Raw genomic sequence first — 12671 nt, forward strand, 5'->3', positions numbered from 1 at the left:
AACTTTCCTTTTACGACATTGCCACTCAAAGCATGGTCCTTGAACCAGCAGCCTCAATGTCACCTGGAATCTTGTTAGAAATGCAGAATCTCAGGCCCAACCTTAGACTCCCTGAATCAGAAAAAATGAGAAAAAAGTGATTTGCATGCATGTTAAAATTAGAAAATCATAGTTCTAAAACATTATAGAAACACAGAGAAAAATATACTCTATGTACATATATATAGAATAATGGTAATTTTCCAAACATGCAATTACTGGAAAAAAGGGGGAAACAGGAGGCTCAATTTCAAACATTTGCTTGTATATCACCTTCTATATGGCAGGCATTTATACATATATATATTAGCTGTAGTTTATATTCATTATTTCCTTTAAACCTCAGATACTGTAAGCATTTACTTTGTCCATCAAGCACACTGCATAGGTGAGGAGGTAGGGCTTTAAAACATGAAGTGATTCCAGAGCCATTCAGGCAGAGCTGCTTTTCAAACCCAGGTCCTGCTGACTTCAAAGCCCACCTCTTTCTGCTCTACTACATGGACTTTCTGGCTACATGTTGAAAGAAGGTGGAAAGTGAATAAGACTTTTGAAGAGAGGGAAGCTATGCTTTAATGGTGAAGGACCAAGAGAATGAACTGCTAAAGTCTGTATCTCTGGGAAGAATTTAGGAGATTAGGGAGATCAAAGTCCCGGTGGGGGCGGGAAGAGAACAAGATGGGAAAATATGGGGGAGAAGGGAGTTTACATTTTGAATGGCAAATTACAGGCACATACTTAATTCAGATGAAAAACTAAAGCTGTTAAGGATAAAGAAGCAACCAACAACATTATGAAATTGGCTTGCTTCAGAAATCCCCAGCCAGAACTCTAAACTCATGCAGTTGTTTTCTGACACGAAGTCTGGGAGATCATTTCTTATCGGAAACACTCATTTTTTGTTCATATTCGTAGGCAGTTCTGCTGACTGTTGTTGGCTTAGCATAGCACATCTGGTCAGGAGGCCTCAATTGGGCAAATCTGAACTGCCTAAAATGGTGTTGATTCATATAACCTGTGAAAACATGGACTCAAATTAACAAGCATTAGGGCAGATTTATATTTTTCCTTTATTTAAGAACGATAATGTTCAGTGGAAGTGATTGTGAGGGAATATCTGGATCCAGATGTAGTGGACAGTCACCGACACTGTATGGATCAACGGCAGACCCAACATTCCCTGCCTTTTTCTGAAAAACCTGGCTCCTTCAGCAACATCATCATTAGCAAAAGCCAAAAGAGAAACTTGCTGACCTCCACTGGGTAAGTGCTAACTTGTCTCGGACTTCTCACTTTTCTATTTGGATCAAAAGTCTCTATTTTTAGAGATCCCCCTAGTTAATTCAGAAAACGAAATTAAAGAGTTGTCCCCAGAAAAGCACCACTCAATAAATGTTTTATAGAAGTAAGAAGAGAGGAGGCCAAAAGCCTGTTCTTTCCCTAGTGCATGAGTGTTTATTAAGCAAAAAGAAATGTAACTTTCTAAATCTTTGTTTTGATAGTGTTATTTCCTTGCTTTGAAAAAATGATCAGGCCAGGCACAGTGGCTCACGCCTGTAATCCCAGCACTTTGGGAGGCCAAGGCAGGCAGATCATTCGAGGCCAGGAGTTCAAGACCAGCCTGGCCAACATGGTGAAACCCCATCTCTACTAAAATTCCAAAAATTAGCTGAGTACAGTGGTGCATGCCTGTAGTCCAAGCTACTTGGGAGGCTGAGGCAGGAGAATCGCTTGAACCCCCAGGAGGCGGAGGTTGCAGTGAGCCAGATCGCACCACTGCACTCCAGCTTGGGTGACAGAGCAAGACTCTGTCTCAAAAAAAAAATAAAATAAATAAAAATAAAAATAAAAATAAAAAATAAAAATAAAAATGTGTCCCTAGCCCCAGTCATCCTCTTTCTCATGATCTTATTTCATTATTTTTACCACAATTGTTATTATCTTGATCTTATTTTTTTAATTAATTTATTTATTTGAGATGGGGACTTGCTCTGTTGCCCAGGCTGGAGTGCAGTGGCATGATCTCTGCTCACTGCAGCCTCTACCTCCTAGGCTCAAGGGATCCTCCCACCTCGGCCTCCCGAGTAGCTGGGACTACAAGCGTGTGCCACCACAGTGGGCTAGTTTTTGTTTTTTTGTTTGTTTTGTTTGTTTTTTTTTTTAATTTTTCATAGAGACGGGGTCTCTATGGGCAATTGCATTGCCCAGGCTAATCTCCAACTCCTGGGCTCAAGTAATCCTTCCGCCTTGGCCTCCCAAAGTGCTTGGATTGCAGGCGTGAGTCACCACACACAGCCTGAATGATCTTGTTAATTTGTTTTCCGGTTTATTTTCTGTCTTCCTCCCTTCTACAATGAAGGTTCCAGAGCAGCAGGGACTTTGAGTGTCTTAATCATCACTGCATTATCAACTCCTGAGACTGTTCCTGGCACTCCATAAACACTTGGTGATGAATAAATCATCCAACAGAAAGAAGGTAAACTCCAAATTCTTCCTTATTCTCACATGCAAGAACTTCTATGGGCTGAATCCAACTTCAGTTTTCCAGGCTTGCTAGTCCTCTCCTTTAATTTTTGATGCCAGCCACATTCACCTTGTCATTGACTCCTAAATAGGGGGACTTCTTCACCACCAAGGTTTTTTAGTGAGTGCTGATCTTCTTCCCTCTGCCCACCCAAATGCTGTCCCATGGCCTGTTGCGGTCTTTCCCTCTCTGTGAAGCCACACAAATTACTCCGTCCATGTGCACCTTGTTGTCTGCACCCCTTTGGTGTCTGGAGACCCTATGTGCCCAGCAATCAAGTATGATCTGCCTGCATTATCCTTCTCCCCTCATATTGCTGTATTTCATATTATAATTTGTTATTTACATTTTCGTGTGTGTCTATTTTGTCATACTATATATACTAAGCGACTTTATTTTTTGCCTTTGCTTCTCAAATAACAAGTTGCACAAGGATTTTCATATAATAGACTTTTAAAAGACATTAATGGAATAACAGATAGAATTCATTAATTGACACTTAAAAGGTACAGTGATAAAAGCCTGAAGAGGAAGTTTCCTGTGAGCTGGAGAACATTAAGAGAGCAATGAAAGAGGAATTGTCTTATGATTGGTGTTGCCCTATAGACCAGGGAAAGAAAATAAATTTACTTTCAAGGGGCAAGTTGAAGAATAAACACTTCTCAAAAACAACTCCCTGTGCCATGAATGGAAAAGTAGCAAAATTAATTTCCTTGAAAAATCATGCTTGATTTTTAAATGGGATGATTTTGATATTTTAAAATATCACCAGACATATTGAATTTTTATGCATTTATTTATTGAGACAGAGTCTCACTCTGTCACCCAGGCTGGAGTGCAGTGTCACAATCTCAGCTCACTGCAACCTCTGCCTCCCAGGTTCAAGTGATTCTCCTTCCTCAGCCTTCCGAGTAGCTGGGATTACAGGCATCCACCACCATGCCCAGCTAATTTTTGTATTTTCAGTAGAGATGGGGTTTCACCATGTGGGCCAGGCTGGTCTCAAACTCCTGACCTCAGGTGATCTGCCTGCCTCAGCCTCCCAAAGTGCTAGAATTACAGGCATGTGCCACCCCACCTGGCCAGACATATTTTAAAAGTCATACATTCCATGTTTGGTCCTCAAGACCTCCCAGTGTATAATACATGCAAAACAATGAACAGACACAGGATTGGCAAAGATTCACCTATGATCATCTCCCTCACTGCCTCACCGGGAAATGTATTTTATTACAGATAACAGTCTCAGAAACCAGTTTTCACTTGGACAAATCATTAATAGGTACCTAACAAATAACTGATTGTTCTTCCTGGCATATTGCCTAATTTAATACTTGCCCCCACATTTTGTCCCTTTCTGCACAGCAAAATACAATTTCTAAATGTGTAAATGATACAAAGTCAGTACTTTTAATAAGATGAATAGAAAGAGTCTCATATGCTGATTTATAATCTCTTGGCTCATTTTCAAAAGTTGACGTGTATATCTCAACCTCACTGCAATGCACGAATGCATGCAAACTGTTCCCCTAGTTTAAAAAATCTTGGATTTTAAAAAATTGCTTGTTATACTAACTGCTTAATTTACTGAGTCTGATCAATGGCCCAGTTCAGGCCCACCACTCCCACACTTACTGGGGACAGCTGAGGCACAACCAGCCACACAATACTGAAGTGAGCTGCTGCTGGGAGTCCAGGCTCAACCCTACAGCAAGCTTGCAAACTTCACATGTAAGTATAGTCTGTATAGCAAGGAAACTCTGGCCAGAGATGACATTTGATCCCACAGCTCATCAGGTCTATGTACGATATTTCACATACCACCCAACAGATGTAATGACAAGATAATATTAACAACAACCACTTTCCTGGATCACTCCCCGCCCCGCAACACACCACTCCAATACAACGGCCACACATTGCATTAATACCCCAAACCTATTCTCAATTTGTTAAATATGGTGCAAGCTCACAGTTAGGAGGATGCAAATCTAGTTGAGCCAAAGAGTCCCTGGAGCTCTGGGAGCCTAGGTGGAGGGTCACCTCAGAGCTTTCCAGTACCCGCAGCTGTGGCTCAGGCAGCTGCAGCCAGGAACTAGTGAGGTGGGACAGCCAATGAGGGAGGTAGAAGTCAGCTGGCCCAGCTTGGGGAGGTGTATCTCTCAGCATCTCAGCTTTGGGACTCTGCCACCACCTCCTCCTAGCCCAAGCTGCTGCCTAAACCAGGCATGTTGAAGGGTGAACAGTGGCTGCCACAAGGCCAAGGCCAAGGCCAAGAGATTGCTGACACTCCCACTCCCTTGCCTGAGCCCCTAGGCCTGTGACAAGCCACACTGTCCTCCAGAACCCATCTAGCTCTAGGCAAAATGTCTTAGGCTTCTGACTGAGGAGTCCACCAGGGTATGAGTAACAAAAGCCAGGATCTGGGCTTTCTAGAGGGCAGGGCCTCTTTCTTTCTAGTCCCCCAGCTTCTTCCTCTGCTTGAAGGTGACTGTTGCAAACAGACAGGTTGTTGCCCATAAGTTCTCAGCCAGTCTCGGGTAATTAGGTTTGAAAACATGAGGTAGAAGCTTCCCCTCACATTGATGTTGTCCCTGGGCTGGCTAGAGTCACCCTCTGGCAGGTGAACAGAAGCCAGCCCTTTTCTTGACTCCTGGCCAGTTGTGCCACACACCAAAACTCTTCAAAACCTACTCCCTCGACCTCTGCTCCAGGAAGGGCAGGACCCAGAGTGGAAGTGGGGAGCACCACTGTCTTTTCACACCCTTTGAGTGCCTTCTGGCCACCAGTCTTTCCTTCATCCACACTCCCACTTGCCCTCCTGCACCCAGCTGGACTATAGACTTCAGAGTTCACAGGCAGGTTCACCCTGGGATCCTGCCTAGCAAGTCCAGGTCACGCTGATTAGTGTAAGAGATTACACTAATCAGCGTGACCTGGAAGCTCCTGGGTGGATCCGAGTAACAGATTTCCTCCTGGCCCAAAGGCCGGGCTTTTTTTTTTTGTCTTCTTCACAGCTTTCAGGTGAGTGCTGGATTTGCAGACAGTAACCAGGCCCTCAAACCTGTGGAGATACATTTTCCTGGTGCTGCATCCATTCGTCTCCTGGGGAGATAGAAGAGATGGCTTGTTCTGCTTCTTTTTTGTTTGCGTTTTGAGACAGAGTTTTGCTCTTGTTGCCCAGACTGGAGTACAATGGCACGATCTCGGCTCACTGCAACCTCCACCTCCCGGGTTCAAGCAATTCTCCTGCTTCAGCCTCCTGAGTAGCTGGGATTACAGGCATGTGCCGCCACACCCAGCTATTTTTTTGTATTTTTAGTAGAGATGGGGTTTCTCCATATTGGTCAGGGTGGTCCCCAACACCTGAACTCAGGTGATCCGCCTGCCTCGGCCTCCCAAAGTGCTGGCTTACAGGCGTGAGCCACCGCACCCTGCCGGCTTGTTCTGCTTGTAAACAAGCTGCCAATCCACAGGAAGCCCGAAAAACCCTGCTCACAGCAGGGATGGGGTACAGAGGAGCAATGCTGGCTGTGGAACACCCCCCTGCAGGGGGCTGGGCCAGGGCTAGTGGGGTGAGTCTTGGATCAGGCCGTACTGCATGCTCACAGTGTGGTCCAACTCCTCCAGCCCTACAGGCGGCGGGATGCCCAGCTCCCCCAGGTACAGAGAGTCCTCCAGTTTTGAGAATGCCAGTCTGCTCTCGGGCTCCAGTCTGCAGTAGATCATGGCCAGGGGGAAGAAGGTTGGAGGGCAGTCTGCGGGGACAGACTTCTCCCAGAAAAGCATCATGCTGAGGCCAAAGTCCAGTGTTTGGGGAAGGAAATCGGGATCTGCATACACCTGCCCAATGGTCTCGCAGAGAACGATCCCCAAAGAGAATACATCCACATTTCGTCATAGCTCTTTCCATTCAGCATCTCAGGTATCATTCAGTAGAGGTTTCCCACCACCATGTAGCACTTCTTGAAGTTGTTCTTGTGCAAGGTACGTTTCTTGGTGGTGGCCATTCTGGAGGCAATGCCTTTGGCCAAGCTGACTTCCTGCTGCCAGGGGAACGGGTCCACACTTTGCAGAAGGTCCTTCAGCATGCCCCCCTCAATGTCCTCTCAGCAGGTTCAGCTTCTTGTCCTTGTACAGCACGCCAATGAACTTGAGCACATTGGGGTGGTCCAGGCTTCACGTCACTTTCACTTCAGTCAGAAAAGTCTCCTGGTTCTCCTCATCACATCACATTAATTCCTTCATGACCAACACTTTGCCTGTGGCTTTGTGTGTCACTTTGATAGCCTGCCCAAAGAAACCCTTCCCCAGGACCTCCCCGTGGATCAGGTCACAGGACCGGAAGTTCTGCTTTGAGTAAGTGCTGGAACAACAAAGGGATTCCCAGCAGCTGATGTCACGGCTGAGCAGCAGGGGCTCCTTTGGAGAGCTAGGGCTAGGGGACTTGGAGATGCTGTTACTGAGTCTTAGGGAGCATCTTCTCAGCGTCCCCTCCAGATTATCCTTGGTGTCCAGGGTGCTGAGGGCATGAGGGTGTCCAGCATTCTGCGTGTGGGGAGAGAGCCAGGCATCCAGCCGCAGCTGGGCTGGGGACCGGGAGACAGGGTCATGTTCAATCAACAGCAGAAGTGTCTGGCTCATCTGGCTAATTGCATCCTCCAACTCCTCTACTTGGAGTGTGTGGGTGGGGGTTCCACTGATCTCCAGGATGTGGTCCCTGGGGTGGATGGCATTGCGGCTGTTGGGACTGATGTGCATCTGGTTGACCTCTTTTACTGACACGGTGGTAACATAGTTGGAGCAGGCATTCTCCACGGACACAGAGAAGCTCCGCCTGCCCTCTGTGATGGCCAGCATGGACATGAGCATGACAGAGTAGGGCAGCTGGTCCTGAATGGACTCTGTGGAGAGTATCTCAAATATGGGTGCCAGCATCACCTCATTTGTGGCACTTTCCACAGTATAGGGTGACACGCAGCACCAGGGCGTATGCATCCCCATCCTCAATGGTCACCTTATAGCTCATACAGGCAAAGCATTCTGGATGGTACTTGAACTCCCTATTAGCAGCAGCAAATCTGCATAGGTCTGCAGCAACCTCAATTCTTCCTCCTCAGAAGAAATAATTCGACTGAGGGGCATAAGAGAGAGTGAGAGACCAAGGCAAGTTTCAGAGCAGGAATGAAAGTTTATTAAAAAGCTTTAGAGCAGGAATGAAAGGAAGTAAAGCACACTTGGAAGAGGGCCAAGCAGGAGACTTCAGAGATCAAGTGTGCAGTTTGACCTTTGACTTGGGGTTTTACATGTTGGCATTCTTCTGGGGTCTGCATCTTGTCTCCCCTGATTCTTCCCTTGGGGTGGGCTGTCCGCATGTGCAGTGGGCTGCTAACACTTGGGAGGGGCTGCATGCACAGTGTGTTTACTGAAGTTGTGCACATGCTCACTTGAGGTGCTTTTCCCCTTACCAGTCGAGCATTCCTAGAGGAAGGTCATAGACCAGTTAAAGTCCACCATTTTGCCTCCTAGTGCACATGCTTGAGCCCACTCACCCAACTCCTGAGATCTTATCAGGAAGCTGCTGATCACCAGTTTCAGAGTTTTTTTTAATGTGTTGGGAGACTGCCTTTCCCTGGTACGAGCTGCAACCAATTATTATTTTAGATGGTTAACAACTGCCCGACCATCACCTAGTGGTCGCCTGACATTCCTGGTGTGGAGGAGCCCTCTCCTGCCCTGCACATGTCTGATTAACCACCTACTGTAACATCTCCAGCCACTATAATGGGCCCTGTCATCAGCAGGGAGCACCCATGACAGACCTCCCCAAATGTCTCCTAGTAGTCCTGTGGCAGTAGAGCTTCCCGTCCTTCTCATAGTACCACCCGATGAGGGAATCCTGGCATTCTGAACACGGGAAGCAACAGCTGTGCCAGGCTTCATTGACAGTCCTGTATCATCATTGGCTTGGAGCAATGTGATCCCCACAGCCCTGACACCTCCAGACATCTTCACCTTGGTCCTGGCATTACCACTAGTTGAGTGACCTGGACAACTTCATTTTCTTCCCTAAGCCCCAGTTTCTTCATATGTAAAATGAGGAGATTGTACATTATCTCAAAAGTCTCTCCTGGCTCTAGCACCCACCAGTGCAGACATGGTCCCAGGAGCGTAGAAACGGGGAGGAGGAAGCAGGGCCGCAGCAGCACCAATAAGCTCCCACCTCTGCCTAGGCAAGGGAGGACCTCAACCCCACACATGAATGGGCGGATTTTTAAATCTATGATTAATCTAGGATTCCTTTGAGTAAGACTTCAAAAAATAACTTTAATATTAGAAAAGGGTTTTGATTGTTTTCCTAATAAATGTGAAAGGAAAACATTAGATCATTTTTCATGGTTTGAGCTTTAATCTGATATTTAATTATGTTTCTGCTTTGCTACAATCAATGAAAGTATGTTGCTTTTGTTTTTGAAATCTTGACATCAACCCAGGATAAATGAATAAAATTTCAAAAAATTAATTTGCTAACACAAAAGGCTTTAGTTATTTTACTTTTAAACGTAAAGTTACAGAATAGCCACCATTACATAATTCGAGCTTTAATAAACTCTAATAAGAAACATATCCTTGTTTAAAATATTAGAACATAATGGCTCTATGCACATTGATTTTCTTCTTTTCTATAACTGCTATGCATTTTGATTCAAAATTAGTTTTTACAGGATTTCTTTTATAAATTATTATCTTGGAGCCTATAAGTAACAAATTTCTTTTCTCTGATCATTCCATAAGCCAAAATATTTCAAACCAGATGTACATGTGAGTTGTGTGTGTATTCTTTATCCACTGACATTTCAAAATTCTATTTAATTATATCTTCATATTTTAAAAATCAGATGATTCAGGGGACTGATTCGATAAGTTGTCTTACTTCCACTAGTGGAATACCATGCAACTGGAAATCCAAGGACTAGGAAGTTCTCTAAGTTCCAATGTGGGAAGATGTCCAGGTCATATTGTTGAGTGAAAAATCCAAGGCACTGAACAATGTGTGTGTATATTTATATATATAGAACACCACCTTTTGTAAAGAAAAGGTGGAAAATAAGAATAAATATTCATAGGAGTAAAACTTCTTGAGGAATAATGTTTCGTGTATTTTGCCTTTTGAACCAAGTAAATCAAAGAACTATTCAAAAATAACAATAAAATGAAATAAAATCTACTAAAAATCAAGTGAAACAAGTTTTTGATCTGGTTAATAGAACATAAAATGATAATTAAAACATTAGCTAAAATTATGATTCAAATTCAAATTCAGGGATTTTTATTATGCTCACAAAGTTGTGCAACCGTCACACAAATTCCAGAACTTTTTCATCACCTCCAAAAGAAGCCCTGTGCTCATTAGCAATCACTCTCCATTCCCCTTTCCCCCAATCCACTATTTAATTTTTTGAAAAACAAGTTATAAAACACTCAAGCACAACATAAATTCCAAGCAAAACTCAAAACTGGTTTCTAAACAGCACTCATTATAGTAGCACCTGTGACCAATATCCACAACATGATTTCTAGCAGGTTGATGTCTACTATTTAATTCAGTGTCTACTCATTATTATTACTATTCTGAGGACAACTTGGGCCCCACAGAAGCACAATGCTGACATTCCCACTGTGTCGCCAACCTTCCCACACCAAATTCAGTCGTCACCACTAGGTTTTCATCTTGTTTTGTTTGTTTGTTTGTTTGTTTTGTTGTTGTTTGTTTTTTTTGTTTGTTTTTTGAGACAGAGTCTCACTCTGTCACTGATGCTGGAGTGCAGTGGCACTGTGTCGGCTCACTGCAACCTCCGTCTCCTGGGTCCAAGCAATTCTCCTGCCTCAGCCTCCCAAGCAGCTGGGATTACAGGCATCCACCACCACGCCCGAATAGTTTTTATATTTTTAGTAGAGATAGGGTTTCACCATGTTGGCCAGGCTGGTCTTGAACTCCTGACCTCAGGTGATCCACCCGCCTTGGCCTCCCAAAGTCATCTTGTTTTCTACTGAAGGGAAACTTGGCAATTTGCACATTTATTATAATAAACACCTAACAACTCTGCTGTCTATTCATTTTTTGGTTTTTACATTTTGATTAGAATATCAAAGTGAATTTCCAAAAAACCATTGGAAGAGAAGGGAAAGAAAAGAAAAAGAAGGCTTCCTCTTCCTGACATGTCAATATTTTAATGTGTCATGAATTATCCTTACCTACTACAGAAATTCAAATGCTACAAATAAAACCAAAGTTAAAACAATTTATCTGCAAAATAAAGGTGTGAGAATAGCACAAAAGGTTAGCTTAATTAATGAAATAATTCAGCAAATATTTGAGTGCCTATTATGCACAAAGAATGGTGGAAAGTGATGGTAAGAGGGTCACTGGAGGAAAGAGAGAAGGTAAAACTGTCCTCACCCACTATGCTTATATTTATCATTTTGTCAAGGATCTTTCATTCAGTTGTCATTTCCCATTTCTCCCAGCTTCCATTTTCAACAGATTTTTTTTTTGTATTGTTTTGCTGGTCCACTTGAATCTCCTTTTCTCTGCCTCCACAGCCATCACTTTGGCTCATGGCTTTACCTTCTCCCACCTGGATAAAAAGATGTCTTCTCCCTTGGGTCTCTCAAATTCCCCTCTGCTCCAATCGGTCCTTCTCATTGCTACAGAGGCATTTTTCTAAAGCACAGAGCTGTTCATGTCACTTCCCTCATTAAAATCATCCAATAGCTTCCCTTTGGCTGCAGAATAAATTCTGCTCCTAGCATAGCATATAAGGTCTCCAGACCTAGCCATAGGCCACATTTCTAGCATAAATAATCACATATACCTCCTCCTTTCAGGGCTGCCAATCCAACTAATTCCCCACAGAGCATTCCCCCAGACAGGTCACACGTTTCCCCACATTCAACCATGAACCACAAGAACATGAACTCTTGTTCATGCTGTTCCCTATCTCAACAGTCCCTCCCTACCTCCACCGATCTAGAACACTTCCCCAAAATTCAATTCAAATGGTATCTTTGATGCCTTTCTTAGTTAAAATGCACCACCACTGCAGATATGATGAGTTGTTCATTCATTTACACTTATTATCATCATGCAGTTATTGAGTGCTATGGTTTGAATGTGTCCTCTCCAATATTCAGGTGCTGTCAATGTGATAGAATCAAGAGGTAGGGTCTTTAAGAGATGATTAGGCTATGAGGGCTCCTCCCTCATTAATGGGATTAGGGCCCTTATAAAAGAGGCTTTGCTTCATGCAGGGTTTGGCCAGCATGCCCCTTTACCTTCTGCCACATGAGGATATAACAATAAGGCCCTCACCAGATTAGATGCTAGCACCTTGATCTTAGACTTCTCAGCCCCAAGAAGAGTGAGGAAATAAATTTCTGTTTTAAAATTATCCAGTTTCAGGTATTTTGTTGTAGCAGCATAAAATGGACTAAGACATTGAATTATAGCTCAATCTTTTCCATGCATGTTATGAGGTCTTCGAGGGCAGGAACCCTATCTCCAAGAAGTTGGGTTAGGGAAAGAAAACTGTCAAGGGAAGTGTAGCTGTGACTGCAGGGGTCAACTTTTGAGCTTTCCCAGAAGACTCTGGAGCAGGGGACAGCTGTCCAAATGAACTTTCTGGGGCACTACCTGGTTCCTGCATCATGTCTTTCTAACAAACCCTTCCCTTCTATGCCCTCCTCTCTTAGTTTACTCAATTCCATGTGGAGATTTATCTTTGTCCATCTTTCTTTCTATATGAGCCAGCCAGACATTAGGCTCCATATTACCCTCCAATCATTCCAGCAAACCTTATAGCTACCAGAAAGTTTTTAGTAACTATCACAGCTTTTAAGAGAAGTCAGTGTTGGAAGTCACTTCAAGGTCATCTGGTCAGTTGGCTCATTTTTACATATTTTATATATGGGGAAAGCAAAACACAGAGCATGGGCTCTACTTGGAGGCTCCATCAATATTTACAACACAGTGCCATTGGTCCTGTTTTAGAAAGACTCAAGATTCAAACAGGCTTTCTTAAGTACCTCTTTCCAAAGTCCTGTTGTT

General features: G+C 43.8%; 1 pseudogene; it reads right to left on the bottom strand.

Annotated features, from left to right (window-relative positions):
* Positions 1–6130: 6130 nt before the first annotated feature.
* Positions 6131–8376, bottom strand: LOC473519 (LIM domain kinase 2-like; annotated as a pseudogene).
* Between the last annotated feature and the right edge of the window lie 4295 nt (positions 8377–12671).

The sequence above is a fragment of the Pan troglodytes genome, chromosome X (genome assembly GCF_028858775.2).
Source record: "Pan troglodytes isolate AG18354 chromosome X, NHGRI_mPanTro3-v2.0_pri, whole genome shotgun sequence".
NCBI lineage: Eukaryota > Metazoa > Chordata > Mammalia > Primates > Hominidae > Pan > Pan troglodytes.